We start from the raw sequence: 15,453 nt of genomic DNA, 5'->3' as shown, positions 1-15,453 counted from the left end.
TTCGGTGTTACAATAATTACGTTTAACATCACTCTCTCGGTTTGTTTCCTCACCTCATTTCCATGCTCCTCATCTGCACATCCAGTCTTGGAACCACACCGTTTATGACAGACACCCCTGGGTTCTCCCATGGTCACATGATATTTACCAGACATAGTAGTCACCAATCCTTGGGATCTTAAAATGCATAACAACAGTGTACAGTGCAATGCAATGGCTCAATGTTTAGCACTGCTGCCTCACAGCACCAGGTCATGGTATTGATTCCTGCCTCGGGCGAATGTCTGTGTGGAGTTTGCACATTCTCCCTATATCTGCGTGGGTTTCGTCCGGGTGCTCCGGTTTCCTCCCACAGTCCAAAAGATGTGCAGGTTAGGTGAATTGGCCGTGCTAAATTGCCCATAGTGTTCAGGGAAGTGTTGGTTCAGTGCATTAATCAGGGGTAAATGTAGGTTATTGGTCTGGGCGTGGATGGGTTACTCTTCGGAGGGTCAGTGTGGACTTATTGGGTCGAAGGGCCTGCTTCATCATTGTCGGAATTCTATGATATAAATCATGCACCTTCGCTTTACGCCATTTTCAGCTGACGAAAGGTTTCCTGGGAATTCTCTACATTGGATAGTGGGAGTTCCCTGTACTTGCTTATCTCTGACACTCTCCAAATCCCTACTATCCTTGTGAAATTCTGTCCTCCCCCCTTGATCCTTGGAATTAAGAATGGTTATCTCATCTCACGGGAATATTCAATTAAACAGGTTAATCCTTTTACTGCAGTTATAAATTGTCCTCCTTTCACCAACAGAGCTCACACTCACCAACACAGCTCACACTCACTGACACAGCTCACACTCACCCATATAGCTCAACCATTTTAAGAAAGATCACAGTCACCAACAAATCTCACAACAATAATCACTGCTGACGCTGGCAAACACAGCACATTGTCTCGAATATAGCTCACACTGACGAACACAGCTCACACGAACACAGCTCAAATTCAATAATGTAGCACGCACCCTCCAACAATCTCACACCCTCCAACAATCTCACACCCTCCAACAATCTCAGACCCTCCAACAATCTCACACCCACCAACACATCTCACACCCTCCAACAATCTCACACCCTCCAACAATCTCAGATCCTCCAACAATCTCAGACCCTCCAACAATCTCACACCCACCAACACATCTCACACACACCAACACATCTCACACCCACCAACACATCTCACACCCCCAACAATCTCACACCCTCCAACAATCTCACACCCACCAACAATCTCACACCCACCAACACATCTCACACCCTCCAACAATCTCAGACCCTCCAACACATCTCACACCCTCCAACAATCTCAGACCCTCCAACAATCTCACACCCACCAACACATCTCACACCCACCAACACATCTCACACCCACCAACACATCTCACACCCTCCAACACATCTCACACCCACCAACACATCTCACACCATCCAACAATCTCACACCCTCCAACAATCTCACACCCACCAACACATCTCACACCCTCCAACAATCTCAGACCCTCCAACAATCTCACACCCTCCAACACATCTCACACCCCCAACAATCTCACACCATCCAACAATCTCAGACCCTCTAACAATCTCACACCATCACACATCTCACACTCATCAACACATCTCACACCCTCCAAGACATCTCACACTCTCCAACAATCTCAGACCCTCCAACAATCTCACACTCTCCAACAATCTCACACCCTCCAACACACCTCACACTCTTCAACAATCGCAGACCCTCCAACAGTCTCACACCATCAAACATATCTCACACTCACCAACACATCTCACACTCTCCAAAAAATCCCAGACCCTCCAACAATTTCACACCATCCAACACATGTCATGTTCCCAAACACAGCTCCCACTCTCCAATACATCTCACACTCTACAGCACATCTTGCATCCACCAACAATCTTACACCCTCTAACAATCTCACACCATCCAATACATCTCACACTCTAAAACATTTCACACCATCTAACGCATCTCATACTCTCCAACACATCTCACATCCTCCAACTATCTCACACCAACAACATCCCATGATCCAATGCATCTCACTCTCTCCAACATATCCCACCGTCTCCAAAACATCTCACTCAATCCAAAACATCTCTCACTCTCCAACACATCTCTCACTCTGCAACACAGCTCACACTCTCCAACACAGCTCACACTCTCCAACACATCTCACATCCTTCAACACATCTCAGAGTCTTCAAAACATTTCACTCTGTCCAAAAGATCTCACTCTCTCCAACACATCTCACACCATCCAACACCTCTCACACTCTCCAATACATTTCACACTCTTCAACACAGCTCCCTCTCACCAACACATCTCACAGTCTTCAAAACACTTCATTCTCTCCAAAACATCTCACTCTCCCAAACACATCTGAGACCCTCCATTACATCTTACACCATCCAACACATCTCACACTCCCCAACACACCTCTCACTCTCCAACACATCTCACACCCAGCAACTCATCTCACACTCTCCAAAACATCTCACACCCTCCAACACCTCTCAGACCTTCCAGCATATCTCACACCATCCAACACAGCTCACACCCAAAAATACATCTCACACTCTCCAAGACATTTCACACTCTCCAACACATCTCACACCCACCAACCCAGCTCACATCCGCTATCACAGCTCCCACTCTGCAACATATCTCACACTCCCCAACACAACTCACAGTCTCCAACACATCTCAGATCCATCAACACACCTCACACCTTCCAACACATCTCACACTTTCCAACACATCTCACAGTCTCCAACACATCTCACACTCTCCAACACATCACACACCCTCCAACACATCTCACACCCTCCAACACATCTCACACCCATCAACACATCTCACACCTTCCAACACATCTCACACTCTCCAACACATCTCATACTCTCAAACACATCTCACACCCTCCACACATTTCACACTCTCCAACACATCTCACACCCGACAACACAGCTCACATCCACGATCACAGCTCCCACTCTGCAACATATCTCACACTCCCCAACACAGCGCGCAGTCTCCAACACATCTCAAAACCTCCAATATATCGCACACCCTCCTACACATCTCACACTCTCCAACACATCTCAACCCGACAATGCAGCTCACATCCACTATCACAGCTCCCACTCTGCAACATATCTCACACTCCCCAACACAGCTCACAGTCTCCAATAAATCTGAAAACCTCCAATATATCGCACAGCCTCCAACACATCTCACACCTTCCAACACATCTCACACCTTCCAACACATCTCACACCTTCCAACACATCTCATACTCTCCAACACATCTCACACCCTCCACACACTTCACATTCTCCAACAAATCACAGACCCTCCAACAATCTCACACCATCCAACACATCTCACACTCTAAAACATTTCACACCATCCAACACATCTCATTCTCTCCAACACATCTCACACTTTTCAAAACACCTCACTCTCTCAAACACATCTCAGACCATATAAAACATCTTACACCATTCAACACATCTCATACTCCCCAACACATCTCTCACTCTCCAACACATCTCACGCCCAGCAACACATCTCACACTCTCCAAAACATGTCACACCCTCTAACACATCTCAGACCCTCCAGCACATCTCACAGCATCCAACACTTCTCACAGTCTTCAAAACATCTCACTCACTACAAAAAATCTCACTCTCCAAAACACATTTCATACCTATCTTAAACAACTTACACCCTCCAACATACCTCACACCCCCCAACACATCCACACTCTCTAACACATCTCACACTCCCCAACACATCTCACACTCCCCAACACATCTCACACCCTCAAAAATATCTCACACTCTGCAAGACATCTCACACCCTCCAAACAGCTCCCACTCTCCAACACATCTCACACCGTGCAACACAGCTCACATCTTCCAACAGTCTAAAAAATATTTCACTCTCTCCAAACATCTCTATCCCAAACACATCTCACACCCTCCAAAACATCTCACACCGTCCAACACATCTGACACCCACCAACACATCTCACACACTCCAACACATCTCATACTCCCCAACACAACCCACACTCTCCAACACATCTCACACCCAACAACACAGCTCACACCCACTAACAGAGCTTTCACACTCCAACATATCTCACACTCCCCAACACAACTCACAGTCTCCAACACATCGCACAATCTGCAACACATCTGACAGTTTCCAACATACCTCACACTCTCCACAAAGTTCCCACTCTTCAACACATCTCTCACTCTCCAACACACCTCACACAATCCAACACATCTCACACTCTCCAACACGTCTCACACCCTCCATCACATCTCACACTCTCCAACACACCTCACACTCTCCAACACACCTCACATTCTCCAACACATCTCAGATCCTCCAACACAGCTCACACCCACCAATACATCTCACACTCTGCAACAATCGCAGACCCTCCAACAATCTCAGACCCTCCAACAATCTCGCACCATTCAAATCATCTCACACCCTCCAACACATCTCACAGTCTTCAAAACACCTCACTCACTCCAAAAAAATCTCACTCTCCAAAACACATCTCATCCCCTCAAAAACATCTCACACCATCCAACACATCTCACACTCTGCAACACATCTCTCACTCTCCAACACATCTCACGCCCTCCAAAACATCTCACACTCTCCAACACATCTCACACCCTCCAACATATCACACACCCTCCAACACATTTCACACCATCCAACACATCTCATATTCTCCAACACATCTCACTGTCTCCAAAACATCTCACTCAATCCAAAACATCTCTCACTCTCCAACACATCTCACATCCTTCAACACATCTCAGAGTCTTCAAAACATTTCACTCTGTCCAAAAGATCTCACTCTCTCGAACACACTTCACACCATCCAAAACCCCTCACACTCTCCAATACATTTCACACTCTCCAACACAGCCCCCTCTCACCAACACATCTCACAGTCTTCAAAACACCTCACTCTCTCCAAAACATCTCACTCTCCCAAACACATCTGAGACCCTCCAAGACATCTTACACCATCCAACACATCTCACACTCCCAACACATCTCACACTCAGCAACCCATCTCACACTCTCCAAAACATCTCACACCCTCCAACACATCTCACACCCTCCAACACACTTCACACTCTCCAACAAATCACAGACCCTCCAAAAATTTCACACCATCCAACACATCTCATACTCCCCAACACAGTTCCCACTCTCCAATACACCCCACACTTTCCAGCACATCTCGCATCCACCAAGAATCTCACACCCTCCAACAGTCTCACACCATCCAACACATCTCACACTCTAAAACATTTCACACCATCCAACACATCTCATACTCTCCAACACATCTCACATCCTCCAACAATCTCACACTCTCCAATAATATCCCACCATTCAATGCATCTCACTCTCTCCAACACATCTCACAGTCTCCAAAACATCTCACTCAACCCAAAATATCTCACGCTCTCCAACACAGCTCAACTCTCCAACACATCTCACACCCTTCAACACATCTCAGAGTCTTCAAAACATTTCACTCTGTCCAAAAGCTCTCACTCTCTCCAACACATCTCACACCATCCAACAGCCCTCTCACTCTCCAATGCATCTCACACTCTCCAACACATCTCCCTCCCTCCAACACATCTCACACTCTTCAAAACACCTCACTCTCTCCAAAACATCTCACTCTCTCAAACACATCTCAGACCATATAAAACATCTTACACCATTCAACACATCTCATACTCCCCAACACATCTCTCACTCTCCAACACATCTCACGCCCAGCAACACATCTCACACTCTCCAAAACATTTCACACCCTCCAACACATCTCAGACCCTCCAGCACATCTCACAGCATCCAACACTTCTCACACCGTCCAACACATCCCACACTCTCCAACACATCTCACACTCCCCAACAAATCTCACACTCTCCAAAATATCTCACACCCACCAAAGCATCTCACACATCCAACACATCTCACATTACCCAACACATCTCTAACTCTCCAACAAAGCTCACTCTTTCCAAAACATCTCACACTCTGCAACAAATCTCACACACACTTCAACACATCTCACAGTCACTAAAACATTTCACTCTCTCCAAAACATCTCACTCTCTCCAACATATCTCACATCCTATAACACAGCTTACACGCTCCAACACATCTCACAGTGTTCAAAACATCTCACTCAATACAAAAAATCTCACTCTCCAAAACACATTTCATACCCTCTAAAACATCTTACACCATCCAACACATCTCACAGTCCACCAGACATCTCTCACTCTCCAACACATCTCATGCGCACCAACACATCTTAGACCCTCCAACACATCTCACACCCAACAACACAGCTCACACCCACCAACACAGCTACCACTCACCAACAGATCTCATGCTCCCCAACAAAGTTCACAGTCTCCAACACATCTCACACCCTCCAACATACTTCACGCCCCCCGACACATCTCACACTCCCCAACACATCTCACACTCCCCAACACATCTCACACTCCCCAACACATCTCACACTCCCCAACACATCTCACACCCTCAAAAATAACTCACACTCTGCAAGACATCTCACACCCTCCAAACAACTCCCACTCTCCAACACATCTCACACCGTGCAACACAGCTCACACCCTCCAACAGTCTAAAAAATATTTCACTCTCTCCAAACATCTCTATCCCAAACACATCTCACACCCTCCAAAACATCTCACACTCTCCCACACATCTCACACTCCCCAACACAACCCACATTCTCCAACACATCACACACCCAACAACACAGCTCACACCCACCAACAGAGCTACCACTCTCCAACATATTTCACACTCCCCAACACAACTCGGTCTCCAACACATCGCACAATCTCCAACACATCTCACACCCTCCATCACATCTCACACTCTCCAACACATCTCACACTCTCCAACACACCTCACTCTCTCCCACACAGCTCCCAATCGCAAACACAACTCATACTCTCCAACACATTTCACACCCTCCAACACATCTCACACCCTCCAACACATCTCAGACCCTCCAACACATCTCACACTCTCCAACACATCTCACACTGTCCAACACATCTGACAGTCTCCAACATACCTCACACTCTCCCACAAAGTTCCCACTTTCCAAAACAACTCCCACTCTCCAACACATCTCTCACTGTCCAACATATTCACACTCTCCAACACACCTCACACTCTCCAACACATCTCACACTCTCCAACACATCTCACACCCTGCAACACACCTCACTCTCTCCCACACAGCTCCCAATCGCAAACACAACTCATACTCTCCAACACATTTCACACCCTCCAACACATCTCACACCCTCCAACACATCTCAGACCCTCCAACACATCTCACACCCTCCAACACATCTCAGACCCTCCAACACATCTCACACCCTCCAACACATCTCAGACCCTCCAACACATCTCACACCCTCCATCACATCTCACACTCTCCAACACACCTCACACTCTCCAACACATCTCACACCCAACAACACAGCTCACACCCACCAACACAGCTTCCAATCTCCAACATATCTAACACTCCCTAAAACAACTCACAGTCTCCAACACATCTCACACCCTCCAACACATCTCACACTCTCCAACACATCTCACAGCCTCCATCACAGCTCTCACTCTCCAACACATCTCACACTAAAACAACACATGTCACAGTCTTCAAAACACCTCGCTGTCTCCAAACAAATCTTACACCCGCCAAAGCATCTCACACCATCCAACACATGTCACAGTACCCAACACAATTCTCACTCTCCAACACATCTCTCACTCTCCAACACAGCTCACACTCTCCAACACATCTCACATCCTTCAACACATCTCAGAGTCTTCAAAACATTTCACTCTCCAAAACATTTCACTCTCTCCAACATATCTCACACCATCCAACGCCTCTCACACTCTCCAATACATCTCACACTTTCCAACGCAGCTCCCAATCTCCAACATATCTCACACCCTATAACACAGCTCACACTCTCCAACACATCTCACATCCTTCAACACATCTCAGAGTCTTCAAAACATTTCACTCTGTCCAAAAGATCTCACTCTCTCCAACACACCTCACACCATCCAACACCCCTCACACTCTCCAATACATTTCACACTCTGCAACACAGCCCCCTCTCACCAACACATCTCACAGTCTTCAAAACCCCTCAGTCTCTCCAAAACATCTCACTCTCCCAAATACGTCTGAGACCCTCCATTACATCTTACACCATCCAACTCATCTCATACCCATCTCTCACTCACCAACACATCTCATGCCAGGCAACCCATCTCACACTCTCCAAAACATCTCACACCTTCCAACACATCTCAGACCCTCCAGCACATCTCACACCATCCAACACAGCTCACACCCAAAAACACACCTCACTCTCTCCAACACAGCTCCCACTTCCAACATATCTCATACTCCCCAACACAACTCACAGTCTCCAACACATCTCACACCCTCCAACATATCGCACACCCATCAACACAACTCACACCTTCCAACACATCTCACACTCTCCAATTCATCTCACACTCAGCAACACATCTCACACATTCCAACAAAGCTCACAATTCCCAACAAATCCCACACTCACCAACACATCTCACACCCTCCAACACACTTCACACACTCCAACAAATCCCAGACCCTCCAACAATTAAACACCATCCAACACATCTCATACTCCCCAACACAGCTCCCACTCTCCAACAATCTCAGACCCTTCAACAATCTCAGACTCTCCAACAATCTCACACCATCCAACACATCTCATGCTCCCAAACACAGCCCCCCCTCTCCAATACGTCTCACACTCTTTAACATATTTCACACCATCCAACACATCTCATATTCTCCAACACATCTCACTGTCTCCAAAACATCTCACTCAATACAAAACATCTCTCACTCTCCAACACAGCTCACACTCTCCAACACATCTCACATCCTTCAACACATCTCAGAGTCTTCAAAACATTTCACTCTGTCCAAAAGATTTCACTCTCTCCAACACACCTTACACCATCCAACACCCCTCACACTCTCCAACATACCTCACACCGTATAACACAGCTTACACACTCCAACACATCTCACAGTCTTCAAAACACCTCACTCAATACAAAAAATCTCACTCTCCAAAACACATTTCATACCCTCTAAAACATCTTACACCACCCAACACATCTCACACTCCGCACACATCTCTCACTCTCCAATACATCTCACACCCACCAACACATTCCAACTTTCCAACACATCTTATACCCTCCAACACATCTTAGACCCTCCAACACATCTCTCACCATCCAACACAGCTCACACCCACCAACACATCTCACACTCTCCAACACATCCCTCACCCAACAACACAGCTCACACCCACCAACACAGCTACCACTCACCAACAGATCTCATGCTCCCAACACAACTCACACTCTCTAACATATCTCACACTCTCCAAGACATCTCATACACTCCAAACAGCTCCCACTCTCCAACACATCTCACACCGTGCAACACAGCTCACACCCTCCAACAGATCTCACAGTCTAAAAAATATTTCACTCTCTCCAAACATCTCTATCCCAAACACATCTCACACCCTCCAAAACATCTCACACCATCCAACACATCTCACACCGACCAACACATCTCACACCCTCCAAAACATCTCACACCCTTCAACACATCTCACACACTCCAGCACATCTCACACTCTCCCACACATCTCTCACTCCCCAACACAACCCACACTCTCCAACACATCACACACCCAACAACACAACTCACACCCACCAACAGAGCTACCACTCTCCAACATATCTCACACTCCCCAACACAACTCACAGTCTCCAACACATCACACAATCGCCAACACATCACAAAATCGCCAACACATCTCACATCCTCCATCGCATCTCACACCCTCCAACACATCTCACATTCTCCAACACATCTGACAGTCTCCAACATACCTCGCACTCTCCCACAAAGTTCCCACTTTCCAACACAACTCCCACTCTCCAACACATCTCACACTCTCCAACACATCTCACACTCTGCAACACACCTCACATTCTCCCACGCAGCTCCCAATCGCCAACACAACTCATACTCTCCAACATATTTCACACCCTCTAACACAACTCACACCCTCCAACACATCTCACACTCTCCATCACATCTCACACCCAAAAACACATCTCACACTCTCCAACACATCTCACACCAAACAACACAGCTCACAACCTCCATCTCACACTCCCCAATACATCACACACACCCCAACACATCTCACACCCTCAAACATATCTCACACTCTCCAACACATCTCGCACCCTCCAACACAGCTCCCACTCTCCAACACATCTCACACCGTGCAACACAGCTCACACCCTCCAACACATCTCAAGGTCTTCAAAATATCTCACTCTCACCAAAACACCTCACTCTCCCAAACACATCTCACACCCTCCAAAGCATCTCACACCATCCAACACATCTCACAGTACCCAACACAACTCCCACTCTCCAACACATCTCTCACTCTCCAACACATCTCACACCCTTCAACACATCTCAGAGTCTTCAAAACATCTCACCCCCTCCAAAACATTTCACTCTCTTCAACATATCTCACACCATCCAACACCTCTCACATTCTCCAACACATCTCACACTTTCCAACACAGCTCCCACTCTCCAACATATCTCACACCCTAAAACACAGCTCACACCCTCCAACACAGCTCACAGTCTTCAGAACACCTCACTCAATCCAAAAAATCTCACTCTTCCGAACACATCTCACACCCTCCAAAACATCTTACACCATCCAACACATCTCTCACACTCCAACACATCTCACGCCCACCAACACATCTCACACTCTCCAACACATCTCACACCCTCCAACACATCTTAGACCCTCCAATGCATCTCACACCCTCCAACACAGCTCACACCCACCAACACATCTCACACTCTCCAACACATCTCACATCCAATAACACAGCTCGCATCCACCATCTCATACTCCCCAATACATCACACACATCCCAAAACATCTCACACCCTCAAACATATCTCACACCCTCAAACACATCTCACGCTCTCCAACACATCTCTCACTCCACAATACATCTCTCACTCTCCAACATGTCACACAATCCCCAACACATCTCACACCCTCAAATATATCTCAAACTCTCCAACACATCTCACGCCCTCCAACACATTTCACGGTCTCCAAAATATCTCACTCTCTCCAAAACACCTCATTCTCCCAAACAAATCTCACACCCTCCAAAGCATCTCACACATCCAACACATCTCACATTACCCAACATATCTCTCACTCTCCATCACAGCTCACTCTCTCCAACACATCTCACACCCTTCAACACATCTCAGTGTCTTCAAAGCATCTCACTCTCTCCAAAACATCTCACTCTCTCCAACATATCGCACACCATCCAACACCTCTCACACTCTCCATCACATCACACAACATACAACACATCTCACACCATCCAATACATCTCACACCATCCAACACATCTCACCCCATCAAACACACCTCACACCCTCTGACACATCTCATGCTCTCCAACAAAGCTCAAACTCTCTAAAACATCTCACGCTCCACAACACATCTCACACTCGAACATATCTCACACTCTGCAAAACATCTCACACTCCGCAACATTTCTCAAACTCTCCAACACATCGCATACTCTTCAACACATCTCACACCTTTCAGCACATCTCACACCATCCAACACATCTCAAACACTACAAAACATCCCACAATCAGGAACACATATCATCCACTCCAACACATCTGACACCCTCCAACACACTTCACATCTTCCAACACATCGCACACTCTCCAAAACATCTTACCCTATACAACACAACTCACACCCTCCAACATGTCTCACACCATTCAAACATCTCACAGCCTCCTACACACCTGACACCCTCCACTACATCTCACGCTCTCCAACGCATCTCACACTCTCTAACACATCTCACACCCTCCAACACATCTCACACATCCAACAATATCTCACCGTCCAACATGTCACATGCCCTGCAACACATCTCACAGTCTCGAACACACCTTCCACTCAACAGCACACCACACTCTCTCCAACACATCTCACACTCTCCAACACATCTCACACTCTCCAACACATCTCCCACCCTCCAACACATCTCACACATCCAACAAAAAAAAATCACCATCCAACATGTCACATGCCCTGCAACACATCTCACAGTCTCTAACACATCTCACACCGTCCAACACATCTCACACTCTCCAACACATCTCAGACCATCCAACAAATCTTAGACTCTCCAACACATCTCACACTCTCCAACTCATCTCACACACTCCAACACATCTCACACTCTCCAATACATCACACACCATCCAACACATCTCACCTCCTCCAACACACCTCACCCCCTCTGACACATCTAACACTCTCCAACAAAGCTTACTCTCTCCGAAACATCTCACACTCCACATCACTTCTCACACTCAAACATATCTCACACTCTGCAAAACATCTCACACTCCTCAACATTTCTAACACTCTCCAACACATCTCACACTCTCCAATACAACTCCCACCCTCCAACACATCTCACACATCCAACAATATCTCACCATCCAACATGTCACATGCCCTGCAACACATCTCACAGTCTCGAACACATCTCCCACTCAACAACACACCACACTCTCTCCAGCACATCTCACACTCTCCAACACTTCTCCCACCCTCCAACTCATCTCACTCCATCCAACACATCTCACACCCTCCAACACATCTCACACTCACCAACACACCTCACACCCTCCAACACATCACACACTCTCCAACACATCTCACACTCTCTAACACATCTCATTCAATCCAACACATCTCACACTTTCCAACACATCTCATACCCTCCAATACACTTCACACACTCCAACAAATCCCAGACCCTCCAACAATTTCACACAATCCAACACATCTCACACTCCCCAACACAGCTCCCACTCTACAACAATCTCAGACCCTTCAACAATCTCAGACTCTCCAACAATCTCACACCCTCCAACACACCTCACACTCTCCAACTAATCCCAGACCCTCCAATAATTTCACACCATCCAACACATCTCATGCTCCCAAACACAGCTCCCCCTCTCCAATACGTCTCACACTCTTTAACACATTTCACACCATCCAACACATCTCATATTCTCCAACACATCTCACTGTCTCCAAAACATCTCACTCAATACAAAACATCTCTCACTCTCCAACACAGCTCACACTCTCCAACACATCTCACATCCTTCAACACATCTCAGAGTCTTCAAAACATTTCACTCTGTCCAAAAGATTTCACTCTCTCCAAAACACCTCACACCATCCAACACCCCTCACACTCTCCAACATATCTCACACCCTATAACACAGCTTACATGCTCCAACACATCTCACAGTCTTCAAAACACCACACTCAATACAAAAAATCTCACTCTCCAAAACACATTTCATACCCTCTAAAACATCTTACACCATCCAACACATCTCACAGTCCGCACACATCTCTCACTCTCCAACACATCTCACGCCCACCAACACATTCCAACTTTCCAACACATCTCACACCCTCCAACACATCTTAGACCCTCCAACACATCTCTCACAATCCAACACAGCTCACACCCACCAACACATCTCACACTCTCCAACACATCTCACACCCAACAACACAGCTCACACTCTCCAACATATCTCCCACCCTCCAACACATCTCCCACCCTCCAACACATCTCCCACCCTCCAACACATCTCACACATTCAATACATCTCACACCCTCCAATAAACCACACACTCTCCAACTCATCTCTCACGCTTCACAACATCTCACTCCATCCAACACATCTCACACCCTCCAACACATCTCACACTCACCAACACACGTCACTCTCTCCAACACATCTCACGCCCTCCAATAAACCACAAACTCTCCAACACATCTTACACTCTCCAACACATCTTACACGCTCCAACACATCTCACTCTCCAACATATCTCACAACCTCCAACAGATCTCGCACCATCCAACAAATCTCAGACTCTCCAACACATCTCACACTCACAAACACATTTCACACCCTTCATCATATCTCACACCCACCAACACATCTCACATTCTCCAAAATATCTCACAAGCTCCAATACATCCCACAACATCCAACACATCTCACCATTCTACACATCACACATCCTCCAAAGCATCTCACATCTTCCAACACATCTCACAATCTCCAACACGTATCATACTCTCCAACATATTGCAGAGTCTCCAACACATCTCATACGCTCCAACACATCACACTCTCTCAAAAACATCCCGCTCACTCCAACACATCTTGCACTCTCAAACACAGCTCCCACTCTCCAACACCTCTCACACTCTACAACACATCTCACACTCTATAACACATCTCACACTCTCCAACACATCTGCCTCTCTCCAACACATCTCTCACTTTCCAACACAACTCACACTCTCCAACACATCTCCCACCCTCCAACACAACTCACACATCCAACACATCTCACACCCTCCAACGCTCTCTACAAAACATCCGTCTCACTCCAACACATCACACTCTCTCCAAAACATCCCGCTCACTCCAACACATCTCACACCCTCCAACACATCTCACACTCTCCAAAATATCTCACAAACTCCAACACATCCCACACCATCCAACACATCTCACCATTCGACACATCACACACCTTCCAACGCATCTCACACTCTCCAACACGTCTCACACTCTCCAACACATTACAGGGTCTCCTGCACCGTTCATACGCTCCAACACATTTTACTCTCTCCATAAAACACTTCACACTCTCCAACACATCTCACACCCTCCAATAAACCACACACTCTCCAACACATCTCACAACCTCCAACACATCGCACAGTCTCCAACACATCTCATACGCTCCAACACATCACACTCTCTCCAAAACATCCCGCTCACTCCAACATATCTCACACTCACCAACACAGCTCCCACTCTCCAACACCTCTCGCCCTACAACACATCTCACACCCTCCAACACATCTCACATACTCCAACACATCTCGCACGCTCCAAAATATCTCACAAACTCCTACACATCATACACCATTCAACACATCTCACACTCTCCAATACAT

The sequence above is a fragment of the Hemiscyllium ocellatum genome, chromosome 42, assembly GCF_020745735.1.
Source record: "Hemiscyllium ocellatum isolate sHemOce1 chromosome 42, sHemOce1.pat.X.cur, whole genome shotgun sequence".
In the NCBI taxonomy this organism is placed as follows: Eukaryota; Metazoa; Chordata; class Chondrichthyes; order Orectolobiformes; family Hemiscylliidae; genus Hemiscyllium; species Hemiscyllium ocellatum.
The sequence above is the reverse complement of the archived record's forward strand: the minus strand, read 5'-3'. Positions refer to the sequence as shown.